The sequence below is a fragment of the Triticum urartu genome, chromosome 1, assembly GCF_003073215.2.
Source record: "Triticum urartu cultivar G1812 chromosome 1, Tu2.1, whole genome shotgun sequence".
NCBI lineage: Eukaryota > Viridiplantae > Streptophyta > Magnoliopsida > Poales > Poaceae > Triticum > Triticum urartu.
In genome coordinates, this window is record NC_053022.1 from 451,754,674 (window position 1) to 451,770,889 (window position 16,216).

The window sequence follows — 16,216 nt, forward strand, 5'->3', positions numbered from 1 at the left end:
TTTGCCTGACGCCTCGGTACTCCGTGGCTGCGCTTGCTCCCTTTGCACCAAAGAGGAAAGGAGGACACTGCGCGGGCTGGTGCCCGTCTGGCACCTTTGGTCGTCATGGCTTGCGTCACGGGCACCTCATGAGGTACCCTGCCTTGATCTCTCCGCCTCCTCGCGAGCCAGCCTGATGAGGCCATGCCTGAGGAAGCTCTGTGTCGTCCGCCCCGCGAGGCTTGGCCCCTCGCGAGGGTCTTGGATCTGTGTTGGTGAAGATGGGTCGTGCTGCCCCCCCCTTTAGACACGCCGCAGGCTGCAGGCAGGCAAGTCTGGGGACCCCCATTCCCAGAACGCCGACAAATGCTTACATGAGTTTGATAATTTTATTGTTAAACAAGAAAACTTCAATGCTTATGTTGGTAGACAATTGAAACGCAATGCTTATATGATTGAACACATGAGTGATTATATGTCTAGAGTTAAACGTGAACTTAAACTTATTAGTAAACATGCTTCTATGGTTACCACTCAAGTAGAACAAGTACTTAAAGCTCAGAATGATTTTCTCAATGAATTAAATAATAAGAAAAATGATAATGTTGTTAGACTTATGACTAGAGGGGGTAAAATGACTCAGGAACCTTTGTATCCTGAGGGCCACCCTAAGAGAAGTGAGCAAGATTCTCAGAGAACTAATGTTGATGCACCTAGTTCTTCTAAGAAGAAGAAAAAGAAAAATGATAGGACTTTGCATGCTTCTAGTGAACCTGTTGTTGAGACACCTGAGAATCCCAATGATATATCTATTTCTGATGCTGAAACACAATCTGGTAATGAACATGAACCTAGTGATAATGTTAATGATGATGTTCATGTTGATGCTCAACCTAGCAATGACAATGATGTAGAGATTGAACCTGATGTTGATCTTGATAACCCATAATCAAAGGATCAATGTTATGATAAGAGAGACTTTGTTTCTAGGAAGCACGGTAAAGAAAGAGAACCATGGGTTCAAAAACCCATGCATTTTCCTCCTAAACCATCCAAGAAAAACGATGATGAGGATTTTGAGCGCTTTGCTGAAATGATTAGACCTATCTTTTTGCGTATGCGTTTGAATGATATGCTTAAAATGAATCCTTATGCTAAGTATATGAAAGATATTGTTACTAATAAAAGAAAGATACCGGAAGCTGAAATTTCCACCATGCTTGCTAATTACACTTTTAAGGGTGGAATACCAAAGAAACTAGGAGATCCAGGAGTACCAACTATACCATGCTCCATTAAAAGAAACTATGTTAAAACTACTTTATGTGATCTTGGAGCCGGTGTTATTGTTATGCCTCTCTCTTTATATTGTAGACTTGATTTGAATAAGTTGACACCTACTGAAATATCTTTGCAAATGGCTGATAAATCAACTGCTATACATGTCGGTATTTGTGAGGATGTGCGTGTTGTGGGTGCAAACGTTACTATTTTAATGAACTTTATTATTCTTGATATTCCCGAGGACGATAGTATGTCCATTATTCTTGGAAAACCCTTTTTGAATACTGAAGGGGCTGTTATTGATTGCAACAAAGGCAATGTCAGTTTTCATGTTAATGGTAATGAGCATACAGTACACTTTCTGAGGAAACAACCTCAAGTCCACAATATCAATTCTATTGGAAAAATTCCAACAATTACTATTGGAGGTTTTGAATTTCCTCTTCCTACTTCTAAGAAGAAATATTGATATCCTTATCGTTGGGGATGTGCATATCCCGGTTGAGGTAACCTAGTGTTATTCAAAAATTCTCCGGTTTCATGCGATTCGGAATGAGTTTGTTAACAAGACTTGATCAACCTTGTTAGTGGATTCCTTTGGATGAGCATGAGATGGATGAAGTTAGAAAGCACAACTCTCTGTACCCTCCTTTTACTTTCTGTTATTTAGATTAAATAAAGCAAAAATAATATTTTATGTCTGTTTTCTGAATTATCCTTGCAATAAAAAATACCCTGAAAATAAAAGTTCTCCAAATGCCCGGAAAATTTAATATGTTTTTTTAGAATATTTAAGAATTATTCGCACCGAGAACACACCAGGGGGCCTCACCATGTGCCCACGAGGGTGGAGGGCGCGCCCCCTGCCTCGTGGACTCCATGTGGGACCCTCCACTTATTCTTGCACCCACACACTTCGTCTTCCTCCAGAAAAAATCCTCCACTAGCTCAAACCCGAGTTCTAGCTCATCTTGCTGCCATTTTCGATATCCTTGCTCAAAGCTCCATTCACAAAACTGCTTTGGGGGATTGTTCTTTGGCATGTGACTCCTCCAATGGTCCAATTAGTTTTTGTTCTAGTGCTTTATTTATTGCAAATTTTTGCTGCTTAGGTGACCCTGTTCTTGAGCTTTCATGTCAAATTTATGTGGTCAAAAGTAGTTTTAATGCATGATATAGCCTCTAGGCACATGTAGGAGTAGTTGCTATCAATTTTGTTGAGTTCGGTTCACTTTTATTTTGAGTTACTAAAAATTTCAGAAATTTTTCAGAGGAAATGATGAAGAGGTTGTTGAGGGGCTCTTCAAGCCGAAGCTGGAAGGATAAACAAAGTGAAGAGAATAAGAAGCCCAAATATAATCCCCCTCGCACTACAGAGGTTCGGCCGTGCGAATGGCCTTGTGAGGAGTTCTTGAGAGAAGCCGGTATTTATGAAGACTTTTATTATTTGCGTGAGAATGCAGGCCTCGTCGACTTCCTCCACGACCAGCGCGAACAATATCTCCTCCTCACTAATATTTTTGTGCAAATTTTTTACTTTCATGCTAAGAAATCACCACCTTTAGTGGAATTTCATTTATATGATGAGGTTAAGGAGATGTCACTATATGATTTTTGCCAGGTCTGTAAGATACCCTTTGAGGGCACCATAGAGGAACCACATCGTAATAATGTGGAGGGATTTATTGATATGATTGCTGTAGAGGAAATGAGGAAAGTTTCCGATGCAAGAATTACTAGCATACATTTTCCTGTCCTACGTTACTTTGCAATATTTGCTAGTAGATGCTTAATTGGTCGCGAGAACAGTGGAAACCTTAGTGCCCCTGATATTGTTATTTTGCGCCATGCTTTGTTCCTTGATACCACTTTTAGTTTAGGCGCTATTGTTGCTAAACGGTTAAATCTGAACCATACAAAGGGTCCCGTCTTTGGAGGCATCTTTGCCTCGCGCCTTGCTGCACACTTTAACATACCTATTAGGCATTATGATAAGTAAGAAAAGTTGCTACCTCCTATTTTCCAAGATTATAAAAGTATGGTAGAACATGATTTTATTGTTAAGGATAAGAAGAAGATGCTTAAATATAGACTGATATTTGATAAAAATTACTTTGAGACTATCACCTTGCCTGCTCCCTCTTTGTTTAACTTATTTTCAAGCATGTACCTTGTTTTGCCAGAGGCCGTTCATGCATACCGGAGCCTGACATCAGCTCCAGTGCCTAAGCCGGAGCCACCACTTGATCCTCACCGTCAGTCTGTTTTTCAAGGATCCAGAGGAGATCTCCAACCAGTGGCACCCCGAGGATCCTCCCCAGTACACTAGAGGAGACCATTTTCAGCTGTGGCCCTAGACCAACTTAGGCCAAAAGCCTATGCTTGGGGGAGTACGTATTTCTCACTGACATTACATTCATGTTCACACACTCATGCCAGTTGTCGGTGCTCATACTTTTTCATTGTATCATCCATGCTAGTTTATTTTCTGTTTCAAGCTTTCTTCTTGTGTGTTTAAAAAGCCTTAAGAAAAACAAAAAATTTAGTTGTAGCTTTTAGCTAAGTTTACTTTCCATGCCTCTAGTAGTAATAATTCAAAGAAAACCCAAAAAGATTTCTCGTTCTTCTGTGTAAATAGTTTTGTTTCTTTTCTTTTCTTTGGGGGTCGAGAGGAGAAGACCATGATGAAAATGTCGAGTGGCTCTCATATGCATTATTGTTGATTTAACCAAGAGCCCATATTACCTTGTCTTCTCCCTTGTATTGAATGCTTGCAGATTCCAGCTTAGTCCAATGCATGTGCACTATTATTATTATCCACACTATTCAGTTATGCAAGTGAAACGCAATAATGATGATATATGATGGACTGATTGAGATGAGAGAAGCTGGTATGAACTCGACCTCTCTTGTTTTTGTAAATATGATTAGTTCATCGTTCCTGATTCAGTCTATTATGAATGAAACATGTTTGCAATGACAACTAGATATTATAGTTGCTCATGCCATGCTTAATTTCCTAGGAGTTTATAATGGTTTACCTTGCGTGCCAACATGCTATTAAAATGGTTGTGATGTCGTATGATAGGGTGGTATCCTCCTTTGAATGATTTGAGTGGCTTGACTAGGCACATGTTCACGCATGTAGTTGAAACAAAATCAACATACCCTCCACGATATTTATGTTCATGGTGAATTATATCCTACTCATGCTTGCATTCAGTGTTGATTAATTTTAATGCAAGTTCATGACTAATATCGCTCTCTAGCTGGTCGCTTCCCAGTCTCTTTCTAGCCTTCACTTGTAACTAAGCGGGAATACTGCTTGTGCATCCAATTCCATAAACTCCAAAGTTATTCCATATGAGTCCACCATACCTTCCTATATGCGGTATCTACCTGCCGTTCCAAGTAAATTTGTATGTGCCAAACTCTAAACCTTCAAATGAAATTCTGTTTTGTATGCTCGAATAGCTCATGTATCAACTAGGGATGTCTATATCTTCCATGCTAGGCGGGTTATTCTCAATAGGAGTGGACTCCGCTCCTCACTCACGAGAAAATGGCTGGTAACCGGGATGCCCAGTCCCATGCTCAAATCAAATCAAAATAATTGCAAACAAAACTCCCCCAGGATTGTTGTTAGATGGAGGCACCCGTTGTTTTGGACAAGCCTTGGATTGATGTTTGTTGGTGGTAGGGGGAGTATAAACTTTACCATTCTGCTTGGGAACCGCCTATAATGTGTGTAGCATGGAAGATATTGATATCTCTCGGTTGTTATGTTGACAATGACAGTATACCACTCAAAATATTATTCATCTCTATTTCAAAACCGAGCTCTGGCACCTCTACAAATCCCTGCTTCCCTCTGCGAAGGGCCTATCTATTTACTTTTATGTTGAGTCATCATCCTCTTATTAAAAAGCACCAGTTGGAGAGCACCACTGTCATTTGCATGTATTATTATTAGTTTACATTGAGTATGAATATGACTGGATCTCTTTTACCATGAATTACTATTTCCAGCCAGCCCTTGATCTTCAGAGGTGCTCTGCATTTATGTTTTGCGGTCTCACAAAGGGCTAGCGAGATACCATCTTGTTATATCTTATTATGATTCTTTTGAGAAAGTGTTGTCATCCAAGATTTACTATTATTGCTCGCTAGTTGATTATGTCATTGACATGAGTAAACATGAGACCTAATGTTATTGTGAATATGGTTAGTTCATAATCTTTGCTGGAAACTTGAATGTCGGCTTTACATATTTACAACAACAAGAGCAAACGGAGTTTTAAAAGTGTTTCTTTATGACTTTCAGTTTATCAACTGAATTGCTTGAGGACAAGCAAAGTTTAAACTTGGGGGAGTTGATACATCTCCAACGTATCTGCTTTTCAAACACTTTTGCCCTTGTTTTGGACTCTAACTTGCATGATTTGAATGGAACTAACCCGGACTTACGTTGTTTTCAGTAGAATTGCCATGGTATTATTTTTGTGCAGAAATAAAAGTTCTCGGAATGACCGGAAAATCAATGGAGAATGTTTTTGGAATATATAAAAATACTAGCGAAAGAATCAAGGCCAGGGGGCCCACACCCTATCCACGAGGGTGTGGGGGCGCGCCCCCTGCCTCGTGGGCCCCCTGGTGCTCCACCGACCTCAACTCCAAATTCTATATATTCACGTTAGGGGAGAGAAAAATGAGAGAGAATGATCCATCGCATTTTTTGATACGGAACCGCTGCCAAGCCCTAATCTCTCTCGGGAGGGCTGATTTGGAGTCTGTTCGGGGCTCCGGAGAGGGGAATTCGTCGCCATCATCATCATCAACCTCCCTCCATCACCAATTTCATGATGCTCACCACCGTGCGTGAGTAATTACATTGTCGGCTTGCTGGACGGTGATGGGTTGGATGAGATTTATCATGTAATCGAGTTAGTTTTGTTAGGTTTGATCCCTAGTATCCATTATGTTCTGAGATTGATGTTGCTATGACTTTCCTATGCTTAATGCTTGTCACTAGGGCCCTAGTGTGATGATTTCAGATCTGAACCTATTATGTTTTCATGAATATATGGGAGTTCTTGATCCTATCTTGCAAGTCTATAGTCACCTATTATGTGTTATGATCCGTTAACCCCGAAGTGACAATAATCAAGATACTTACCGGTGATGACTGTAGTTTGAGGTGTTCATGTATTCACTAAGTGTTAATGCTTTGGTCCGGTACTCTATTAAAAGGAGGCCTTAATATCCCTTAGTTTCCAATAGGACCCCGCTGCCACGGGAGGGTAGGACAAAAGATGTCATGCAAGTTCTTTTCATAAGCACGTATGACAATATTCGGAATACATGCCTACATTACATTGATGAACTGGACATAGTTCTATGTCACCCTATGTTATAACTGTTGCATGAGGAATCGCATCCGACATAATTATCCATCACTCATCCATTGCCTATGATCTTTTCACATATTGATCTTTGCTTATTTACTTTTCCGTTGCCACTGTTACAATCACTACAAAACCAATATTGTTACCTTTGCCACTGTTACCACTACTATCATATTACTTTGCTACTAAATACTTTGTTGCAGATATTAAGTCTTTCAGGTGCGGTTGAATTGACCACTCAGCTGCTAATACTTGAGAATATTCTTTGGCTCCCCTTGTGTCGAATCAATAAATTTGGGTTGAATACTCTACCCTCGAAAACTGTTGAGATGCCCTATACTTGTGGGTTATCAGTGTCCGCCTCTACCTTAGATCTAGGGCGGACCACTTCGTCCGAAGACGGGAGGGTGAACCCTGCCGGACTCTCTCCCATCACGGAGCTTCTAGCTGGAGACCCAACTGCAACCACGCCATCGATGGACCGGAGTTAAAAGGGACTCTCCCTATCATCGAGAAGCCGGACTCACCTCTGGGCACCAACTCCAAACTCTCAAGGTCTGCGTCCTTCGGGCTCGATCAAGAATTTATCACCGAACCTAGCTCCGCAGATCTTCGGACGCCCGTCCAACTCTCGCTCTTAAACGAGGCGCTGGACTTAATATATTCTCTCACCATCACGGAGGTGTCACCTTCGAACTACGCCCAGTTCAAACTATGGGCTGAGACTAGGGAATTTTACGTCCCTCCCACCACCCACTTAATAACCACTGTCGAGGATTTAACTGACATGCTAGACTATGCTTCTAAAGACATCGATGGCATGGACGACGATGTCGAAGCCGAACCAGGCCAAGACCCGCCCATCACTGGGCATTGCACGACCACTTCTAGTTATGATGTATACATGGTGGACACGCCTGAAAAGAAGTACGACAATGACACCAAAGATCCAGATGAGGATGAGTGATACGTCTCCAATGTATCTATAATTTTTGATTGCTCCATGCTATATTATCTACTGTTTTGGACTATATTGGGCTTTATTTTCCACTTTTATATTATTTTTGGGACTAACCTATTAACCGGAGGCCTAGCCCAGAATTGCTGTTTTTTGCCTATTTCAGTGTTTCGGAGAAACAGAATATCAAACAGAGTCCAAACGGAATAAAACCTTCAGGAACATGATTTTCTCACCGAACGTGATCCAGGAGACTTGGACCCTACTCCAAGGAGTCAAAGAGGAGGTCACGAGGGTGGGGGGCGCCCCCCTAGGGTGCGCCCCTGCCTCGTGGGCCCCTCGGTGCTCCACCGACGTACTCCTTCCTCCTATATATACATACGTACCCCCAAACGATCAGAACAGGAGCCAAAAACCTAATTCCACCGCCGCAACTTTCTATCCACGAGATCCCATCTTGGGGCCTGTTCCAGAGCTTCGTTGGAAGAGGGCCGTCATCACGGAGGGCTTCTACATCATCCTAGCCACTCCGATGAAGTGTGAGTAGTTTACCTCACACCTTCGGGGTCCATAGTTAGTAGCTAGATGGCTTCTTCTCTCTCTTTGAATCTCAATACAAAGTTCTCCCCCTCTCTTGTGGAGATCTATTCGATGTAATCTTCTTTTTGCGGTGTGTCTGTTGAGACCGATGAATTGTGGGTTTATGATCAAGTCTATCTATGAATAATATTTGAATTTTCTCTGAATTCTTTTATGTATGATTGGTTATCTTTGCAAGTCTCTTCAAATTATCCGTTTGGTTTGGCCAACTAGATTGGTAGTTCTTGCCATGGGAGAAGTGCTTAGCTTTGGGTTCGATCTTGTGGTGTCCTTTCCCAGTGACAGAAGGGGAAGCAAGGCATGTATTGCATCGTTGCCATCAAGGATAACAAGATGGGGTTTATTTCATATTGCATGAATTTATCTCTCTACATCATGTCATCTTGCTTAAGGCGTTACTCTGTTTTTAACTTAATACTCTAGATGCATGCTGGATAGCGGTCGATGAGTGGAGTAATAGTAGTAGATGCAGAATCGTTTCGGTCTACTTGTCACGGACGTGATGCCTATATACATGATCATGCCTAGATATTCTCATAACTATGCTCCATTCTGTCAATTTCTCAACAGTAATTTGTTCACCCACCGTAGAATACTTATGCTCTTGAGAGAAGCCACTAATGAAACCTATGGCCCCTGGGTCTATTCTCATCATATCAATCTCCATCACTTTAATCTTGCTTTGCTTTTTACTTTGCTTTTACTTTTTACTTTGCATCTTTATACCAAAAATACCAAAATATTATATCTATCAGATCTCACTCTCGTAAGTGACCGTGAAGGGATTGACAACCCCTAATCGCGTTGGTTGTGAGTAGCTATCGTTTTGTGCAGGTACGAGGGACTTGAGCGTGGCCTCCTACTGGATTGATACCTTGGTTCTCAAAAACTGAGGGAAATACTTACGCTACTCTGCTGCATCATACCGTCCTCTTCGGGGAAAACCAACGCAAGCTCAAGGCGCAGCAAGAAGGATTTCTGGAGCCGCTGCCGGGGAGTCTACGCAAAAAGTCAACATACCAAGTACCCATCACAATCCCTATCTCTCGCATTACATTATTTGCCATTTGCCTCTCGTTTTCCTCTCCCCCACTGCACCCTTGCCGTTTTATTCGCCCTCTCTCTCTCTATCCTCCCTCTCTATTTGCCTCTTTTGCCCGCTTGCCTTTTTGTTTGCTCGTGTGTTAGATTGCTAGTTTGTCGCGATAGCTCAACCGAGATTTGGTGATCTTCACCTTAAAAGGTTAGAGGAGATCGAAACCAACGTTAGGAAGTTTATGGTTTTGCAATTTGAGCATAATAATTTCTTTAGAAACGAGCTTAAGGAACAAAAAAGTTTTATGAGTTATATGAATAAAGAGCTAGATGATATTTCTAAAGAATTTGATGGTATAAGATCCCAAATTGCTCGTCTAGAAAAGATGACTCCTGAAATTTCGGATATGCAAGCCACCTTAGTCAATAAGATGGCCGCTAAACCGAATGCCTATGAAAATCAAGATGAAGATCTAAAATTATTGATGTGTCACCTATTAAATCTTTGTTTTGCAATATGAATCTTGATGAAACTGAATATGATCTTCCTTTACCTAGAAGGTGTTCTAAAAATTCGGAGTATTTAGATCTTTATGATGAAATTGATGAAAGTGGGATTGAAAGAAATAAAAATCTAGATGTTGCTAAACCCACTATATTGGATTTCAAGGAATTTAATTATGAAAGTTGCTCTTTAATTGATTGTATTTCCTTGTTGCAATCCGTGCTAAATTCTCCACATGCTTATAGTCAAAATAAAGCCTTCACCGAACATATTGTTGATGCCTTGATGCAATCTTATGAAGAAAAACTTGATTTGAAAGTTTCTATCCCTAGAAAACTCTATGATGAGTGGGAACCAACTATTAAAATTAAAATTAAAGATCATGAGTTTTATGCTTTGTGTGATTTGGGTGCTAGTGTCTCCACTATTCCCAAAACTTTGTGTGATTTGCTAGATTTCCGCAATTTTGATGATTGCTCTCTAAACTTGCATCTCACGGATTCTACTATTAAGAAACCTATGGGAAGGATTAATGTTGTTGTTATTGTTGCAAATAGGAATTATGTGCCCGTAGATTTCATTGTTCTTGATATAGATTGCAATCCTTCTTGCCCTATTATTCTTGGTAGACCTTTCCTTAGAACGGTTGGTGCAATTATTGATATGAAGGAAGGGAATATTAGATTTCAATTTACATTAAAAAAGGGGCATGGAACACTTTCAAAGAAAGAAAATAAAATTACCATATGAAACTATCATGAGAGCCACTTATGGATTGCCTACCAAAGATGGCAATACTTAGATCAATCCTCGCTTTTATGCCTAGCTAGGGGCGTTAAACGATAGCGTTTGTTGGGAGGCAACCCAATTTTATTTCTATTCCTTGCTTTTTGCTCCTGCTTAGTAATAAATAAATTATTTAGCCTCTGTTTTGGTTGTGTTTTTTTTTGTGTTTAATTAGTGTTTGTGCCAAGTAGAACCGTTGGGAAGACTTGGGGAAAGTCTTGTTGAACTTGCTGTAAAAAACAGAAACTTTAGCGCTCACGAGAACTACTTTCATTTTTATTTGAAGAGTGATATTTAGTTAATTATTTTTGAAGATTATTAATATATAAATTGCTCACGTCCAGAAATTTATTTTAGAATTTTTGGGGTTCCAGATCTTGCGCTAGCTACAGATTACTACAGACTGTTCTGTTTTTGACAGATTCTGTTTTTCGTGTGTTGTTTGCTTATTTTGATGAATCTATGGCTAGTAAAATAGTTTATAGTCCATAGGGAAGTTGGAATACAGTAGGTTTAACACCAATATAAATAAACAATGAGTTAATTACAGTACCTTGAAGTGGTATTTTTTTTCTTTCGCTAACGGAGCTCACGAGTTTTCTATTTGGAGTTTTGTGTTGTGAAGTTTTCAAGTTTTGGGTGAATTATTTTGATGGATTATGGAACAAGGAGTGGCAAGAGCCTAAGCTTGGGGATGCCCATGGAACCCCCAAGATAATCCAAGGACACCAAGAAGTCAAAGCTTGGGGATGCCCCGGGAGGCATCCCCTCTTTCGTCCACTTCCATCGGTAATTTACTTGGAACTATATTTTTATTCACCAACATGATATGTGTTTTGCTTGGAGCATCTTGTATTATTTGTGTCTTTGTGTCTTAGTATGCCACAACCATCCTTGCTGTACACACCTTTTGAGAGAGCCATACATGAATTAAAATTTGATAGAATACTCTATGTGCTTCACTTATATCTTTTGAGCTAAGTAGTTTTGCTCCATGTGCCTCACTTATACCTTTTGAGCTATGTAGTTTTTCTCTATGTGCTTCACTTATATCTTTTGAGCGTTATAATTTTGCTCTATGCGCTTTGCTTCACTTATATCTTTTAAGCGTTATAATTTTTCTCTTTGTGCTTCACTTAGATCTTTTAGAGCACGGTGGTGGATTTGTTTTAAAGAAACTATTGATCTCTCATGCTTCACTTAAATTATTTTGGGAGTCTCTTAATAGCATGGTAATCTGCTTAATAATAATATGCTTGGTATTCAAGATTTGTGAAACTTTCTTTTGAGTGTGTTGAATACTAAGAAAAGATTGAAGCATGATAAGTGTTTTGAGATATGGAGGTGATAATATTAAAGTCATGCTAGTTGAGTAGTTTTGAATTTAAAGAATACTTGTGTTAAAGTTTGTGATTCCCATAGCATGCACGTATGGAGAACCGTTATGTGATGAAGTCGGAGCATGAATTATTTATTGATTGTCTTCCTTATGAGTGGGGGTCGGGGACGAGCGATGGTCTTTTCCTACCAATCTACCCCCCTAGGAGCATGCGTGTAATACTTTTCTTTGATAACTTCTAGATTTTTGCAATAAGTATATGAGTTCTTTATGACTAATGTTGAGTCCATGGATCATACGCACTCCCACCCTTCCACCGTTGCTAGCCTCTCTAATACCGCGCACCTTTTGCCGGTATCATACACCTACCATATACCTTCCTCAAAACAGCCACCATACCTACCTATTATGGCATTTCCATAGCCATTCCGAGATATATTGACATGCAACTTTCCACCATATAGTTCATCATGACACATTCATCATTGTCATATTGCTTAGCATGATCATGTAGTTGACATAGTATTTGTGGCAAATCCACCGTTCATAATTTCTTTATACTTGTCACTCTTGATTCATTGCATATCCCAGTACACCGCCAAAGGCATCCATATAGAGTCATACTTTGTTTTAGAATTGAGTTGTAATCATTGAGTTGTAAATAAATAAAAGAGTGATGATCATCATTTAATAGAGCATTGTCCTAAAAAAAGAGAGAAAGGCCAAAGAAAAAAAAGAAGGCCCAAAAAAAGAGAAAATAAATAAAAAGGGGCAATGCTCCTATCCTTTTACCACACTTGTGCTTCAAAGTAGCATCATGATCTTCATAGTAGAGAGTCTCTCATGTTATCACTTTCATATACTAGTGGGAACTTTACATTATAGAACTTGGCTTGTATATTCCAATGACGGGCTTCCTCAAATTGCCCTAGGTCTTCATGAGCAAGCAAGTTGGATGCACACCCACTTAGTTTCTTTTGTTGACCTTTCATACATTTATAGCTCTAGTGCATCCGTTGCATGGCAATCCCTACTCACTCACATTGATATTTGTTGATGGGCATCTCCATAGCCCGTTGATATGCCTAGTTGATGTGAGACTATCTTCCCCTCCTTTTTTTCTTCTCCACAACCACCATTCTATTCCACCTATAGTGCAATATCCATGGCTCACACTCATGTATTGCGTGAAGATTGAGAAAGTTTTGAAAAAGTTAGAGTATGAAACAATTGCTTGGCTTGACATCGGGGTTGTGCATGATTTAAATATTTTGTGTGGTGAAGATAGAGCATAGCCAGACTATATGATATTGTAGGGATAACTTTCTTTGGCCATGTTATTTTGAGAAGATATAATTGCTTTGTTAGTATGCTTGAAGTATTATTATTTTTATGTCAATATAAACTTTTGTCTTGAATCTTTCGAATCTGAATATTCATATCACAATTAAGAAGATTTTCATTGAAATTATGCCAAGTAGCACTCCGCATCAAAAATTCTCTTTTTATCATTTACCTACTCGAGGACGAGCAGGAATTAAGCTTGGGGATGCCAGATACGTCTCCAACGTATCTATAATTTTTGATTGCTCCATGCTATATTATCTACTGTTTTGGACTATATTGGGCTTTATTTTCCACTTTTATATTATTTTTGGGACTAACCTATTAACCGGAGGCCCAGCCTAGAATTGATGTTTTTTTCCTATTTCAGTGTTTCGGAGAAACAGAATATCAAACGGAGTCCAAACGGAATAAAAACTTCGGGAATATGATTTTCTCACCGAACATGATCCAGGAGACTTGGACCCTACTCCAAGGAGTCAAAGAGGAGGTCACGAGGGTGGGGGGGCGCCCCCTTAGGGCGCGCCCCCTACCTCGTGGGCCCCTCGGTGCTCCACCGACGTACTCCTTCCTCCTATATATACATACGTACCCCCAAATGATCAGAATAGGAGCCAAAAACCTAATTCCACTGCCGCAACTTTCTGTATCCACGAGATCCCATCTTGGGGCCTGTTCCGGAGCTTCGCCGGAAGAGGGCCGTCATCACGGAGGGCTTCTACATCATCCTAGCCCCTCCGATGAAGTGTGAGTAGTTTACCTCAGACCTTCGGGTCCATAGTTAGTAGCTAGATGGCTTCTTCTCTCTCTTTGAATTTCAATACAAAGTTCTCCCCCTCTCTTGTGGAGATCTATTCGATGTAATCTTCTTTTTACGGTGTGTTTGTTGAGACCGATGAATTGTGGGTTTATGATCAAGTCTATCTATGAATAATATTTGAATCTTCTCTGAATTCTTTTATGTATGATTGGTTATCTTTGCAAGTCTCTTCGAATTATCCGTTTGGTTTGGCCAACTAGATTGGAAGTTCTTGCCATGGGAGAAGTGCTTAACTTTGGGTTCGATCTTGAAGTGTCCTTTCCCAGTGACAGAAGGGGCAGCAAGGCACGTATTGCATCATTGTCATCGAGGATGACAAGATGGGGTTTATTTCATATTGCATGAATTTATCTCTCTACATCATGTCATCTTGCTTAAGGCGTTACTCTGTTTTTAACTTAATACTCTAGATGCATGCTGGATAACGGTCGATGAGTGGAGTAATAGTAGTAGATGCAGAGTCGTTTCGGTCTACTTGTCACGGACGTGATGCCTATATACATGATCATGCCTAGATATTCTCATAACTATGCTCAATTCTGTCAATTGCTCAATAGTAATTTGTTCACCCACCGTAGAATACTTATGATCTTGAGAGAAGCCACTAGTGAAACCTATGCCCCCCGGGTCTATTCTCATCATATCAATCTCCATCACTTTAATCTTGCTTTGCTTTTTTTACTTTGCTTTTAATTTTTACTTTGCATCTTTATACCAAAAATACCAAAAATATTATATCTATCAGATCTCACTCTCGTAAGTGACCGTGAAGGGATTGACAACCCCTAATCGCGTTGGTTGCGAGTAGCTATCGTTTTGTGCAGGTACGAGGGACTTGAGCGTGGACTCCTAGTGGATTGATACCTTGGTTCTCAAAAACTGAGGGAAATACTTACGCTACTCTACTGCATCATCCCTTCCTCTTCGGGGAAAACCAACGCAAGCTCAAGACGTAGCAATGAGCCCATGGATGAACCACCAAAACGACGGCATTAGCGGTGCCGCTCACGATCGCGTCAAGAGAGGGAAAGCAACACCGGCACCAGAGACAATGACACTCCGGATAATGCCGAAGACCCCGAAAACCCCATGGAGCCTGCGTTCGAGCAGGATGAAAGGGAAGAGGGTCAATTTAGCCCTGAAGAACTCGCAGATCATGAAGATTCAGAAGATAGTAACTACTTACCTGTCTCCGAAGAGGATGTCAGCCTCAGTGACGAAGATTTTATCGTCCTAGAGAAACCCCTTGACCAAGAATGCTTCAAGCGGTAGCTCATCACCACCGCGCGAAGCCTGAAAAAGAAACAATAGCAGATTAAAGCCGAGCAGGATACGCTCAATGACAGATGGACTAAGGTTCTAGCCGTCGAAGAATGATGTGACTTTGAGCACCCAAGAAAGAGTTACCCAAAACGTAGGCTACTACCACAATTCGACGACGAGGCCCTTGCGCCAATACCGTCAAAATACGGTCAGGCTAATCAATAGGACCGACCACCACGTGGATGGGACAAAACGGCTAATTATGCCGAACACCGGCCCGCGCCCCCTCACCATTGAGGCAAGGAGACAGCGGCTCCAGGCTACACATACGACCTACGTCAGGACCTGACCAATAGAGCCAGCCAGACAAGATCAATATATGGATCAAGAGGACGTGCCCCCACACGGGATGACAACCATCAAGCCTGGCACGACAAACATAACCAACTCCGGGGTCAGCACCGAACACAGATGTCATTCGAACTCCATCGCGATGTCGCCTAATACAGAGGTGCCGCGCACCCCATGTCCTTTACCGATGAGGTAATACAGCACCAATTTCCGAAAGGATTCAAACCCATAAACATCAAGCAATACGATGGAACGGCGGATCCTGCTGTATGGATTGAAGATTTTCTCCTCCACATACACATGTCTCGCGGAGATGACCACCACGCCATTTAATACCTCCCTCTAATGTTGAAAGGACCACCACGACACTGGTTAAACAACCTCCCAGAGAACTCCATTGGAAGTTGGGAGGACCTAGAGGATGCCTTTCGGGCCAACTTTCAGGGCACTTATGTCTGGCCACCGGATGCTGATGACTTGAGTCACATAATTCAGCAACCCGACGAGTCTGATTGCAAACTTCCAAATTGGTTCTTAATTTAAAAGA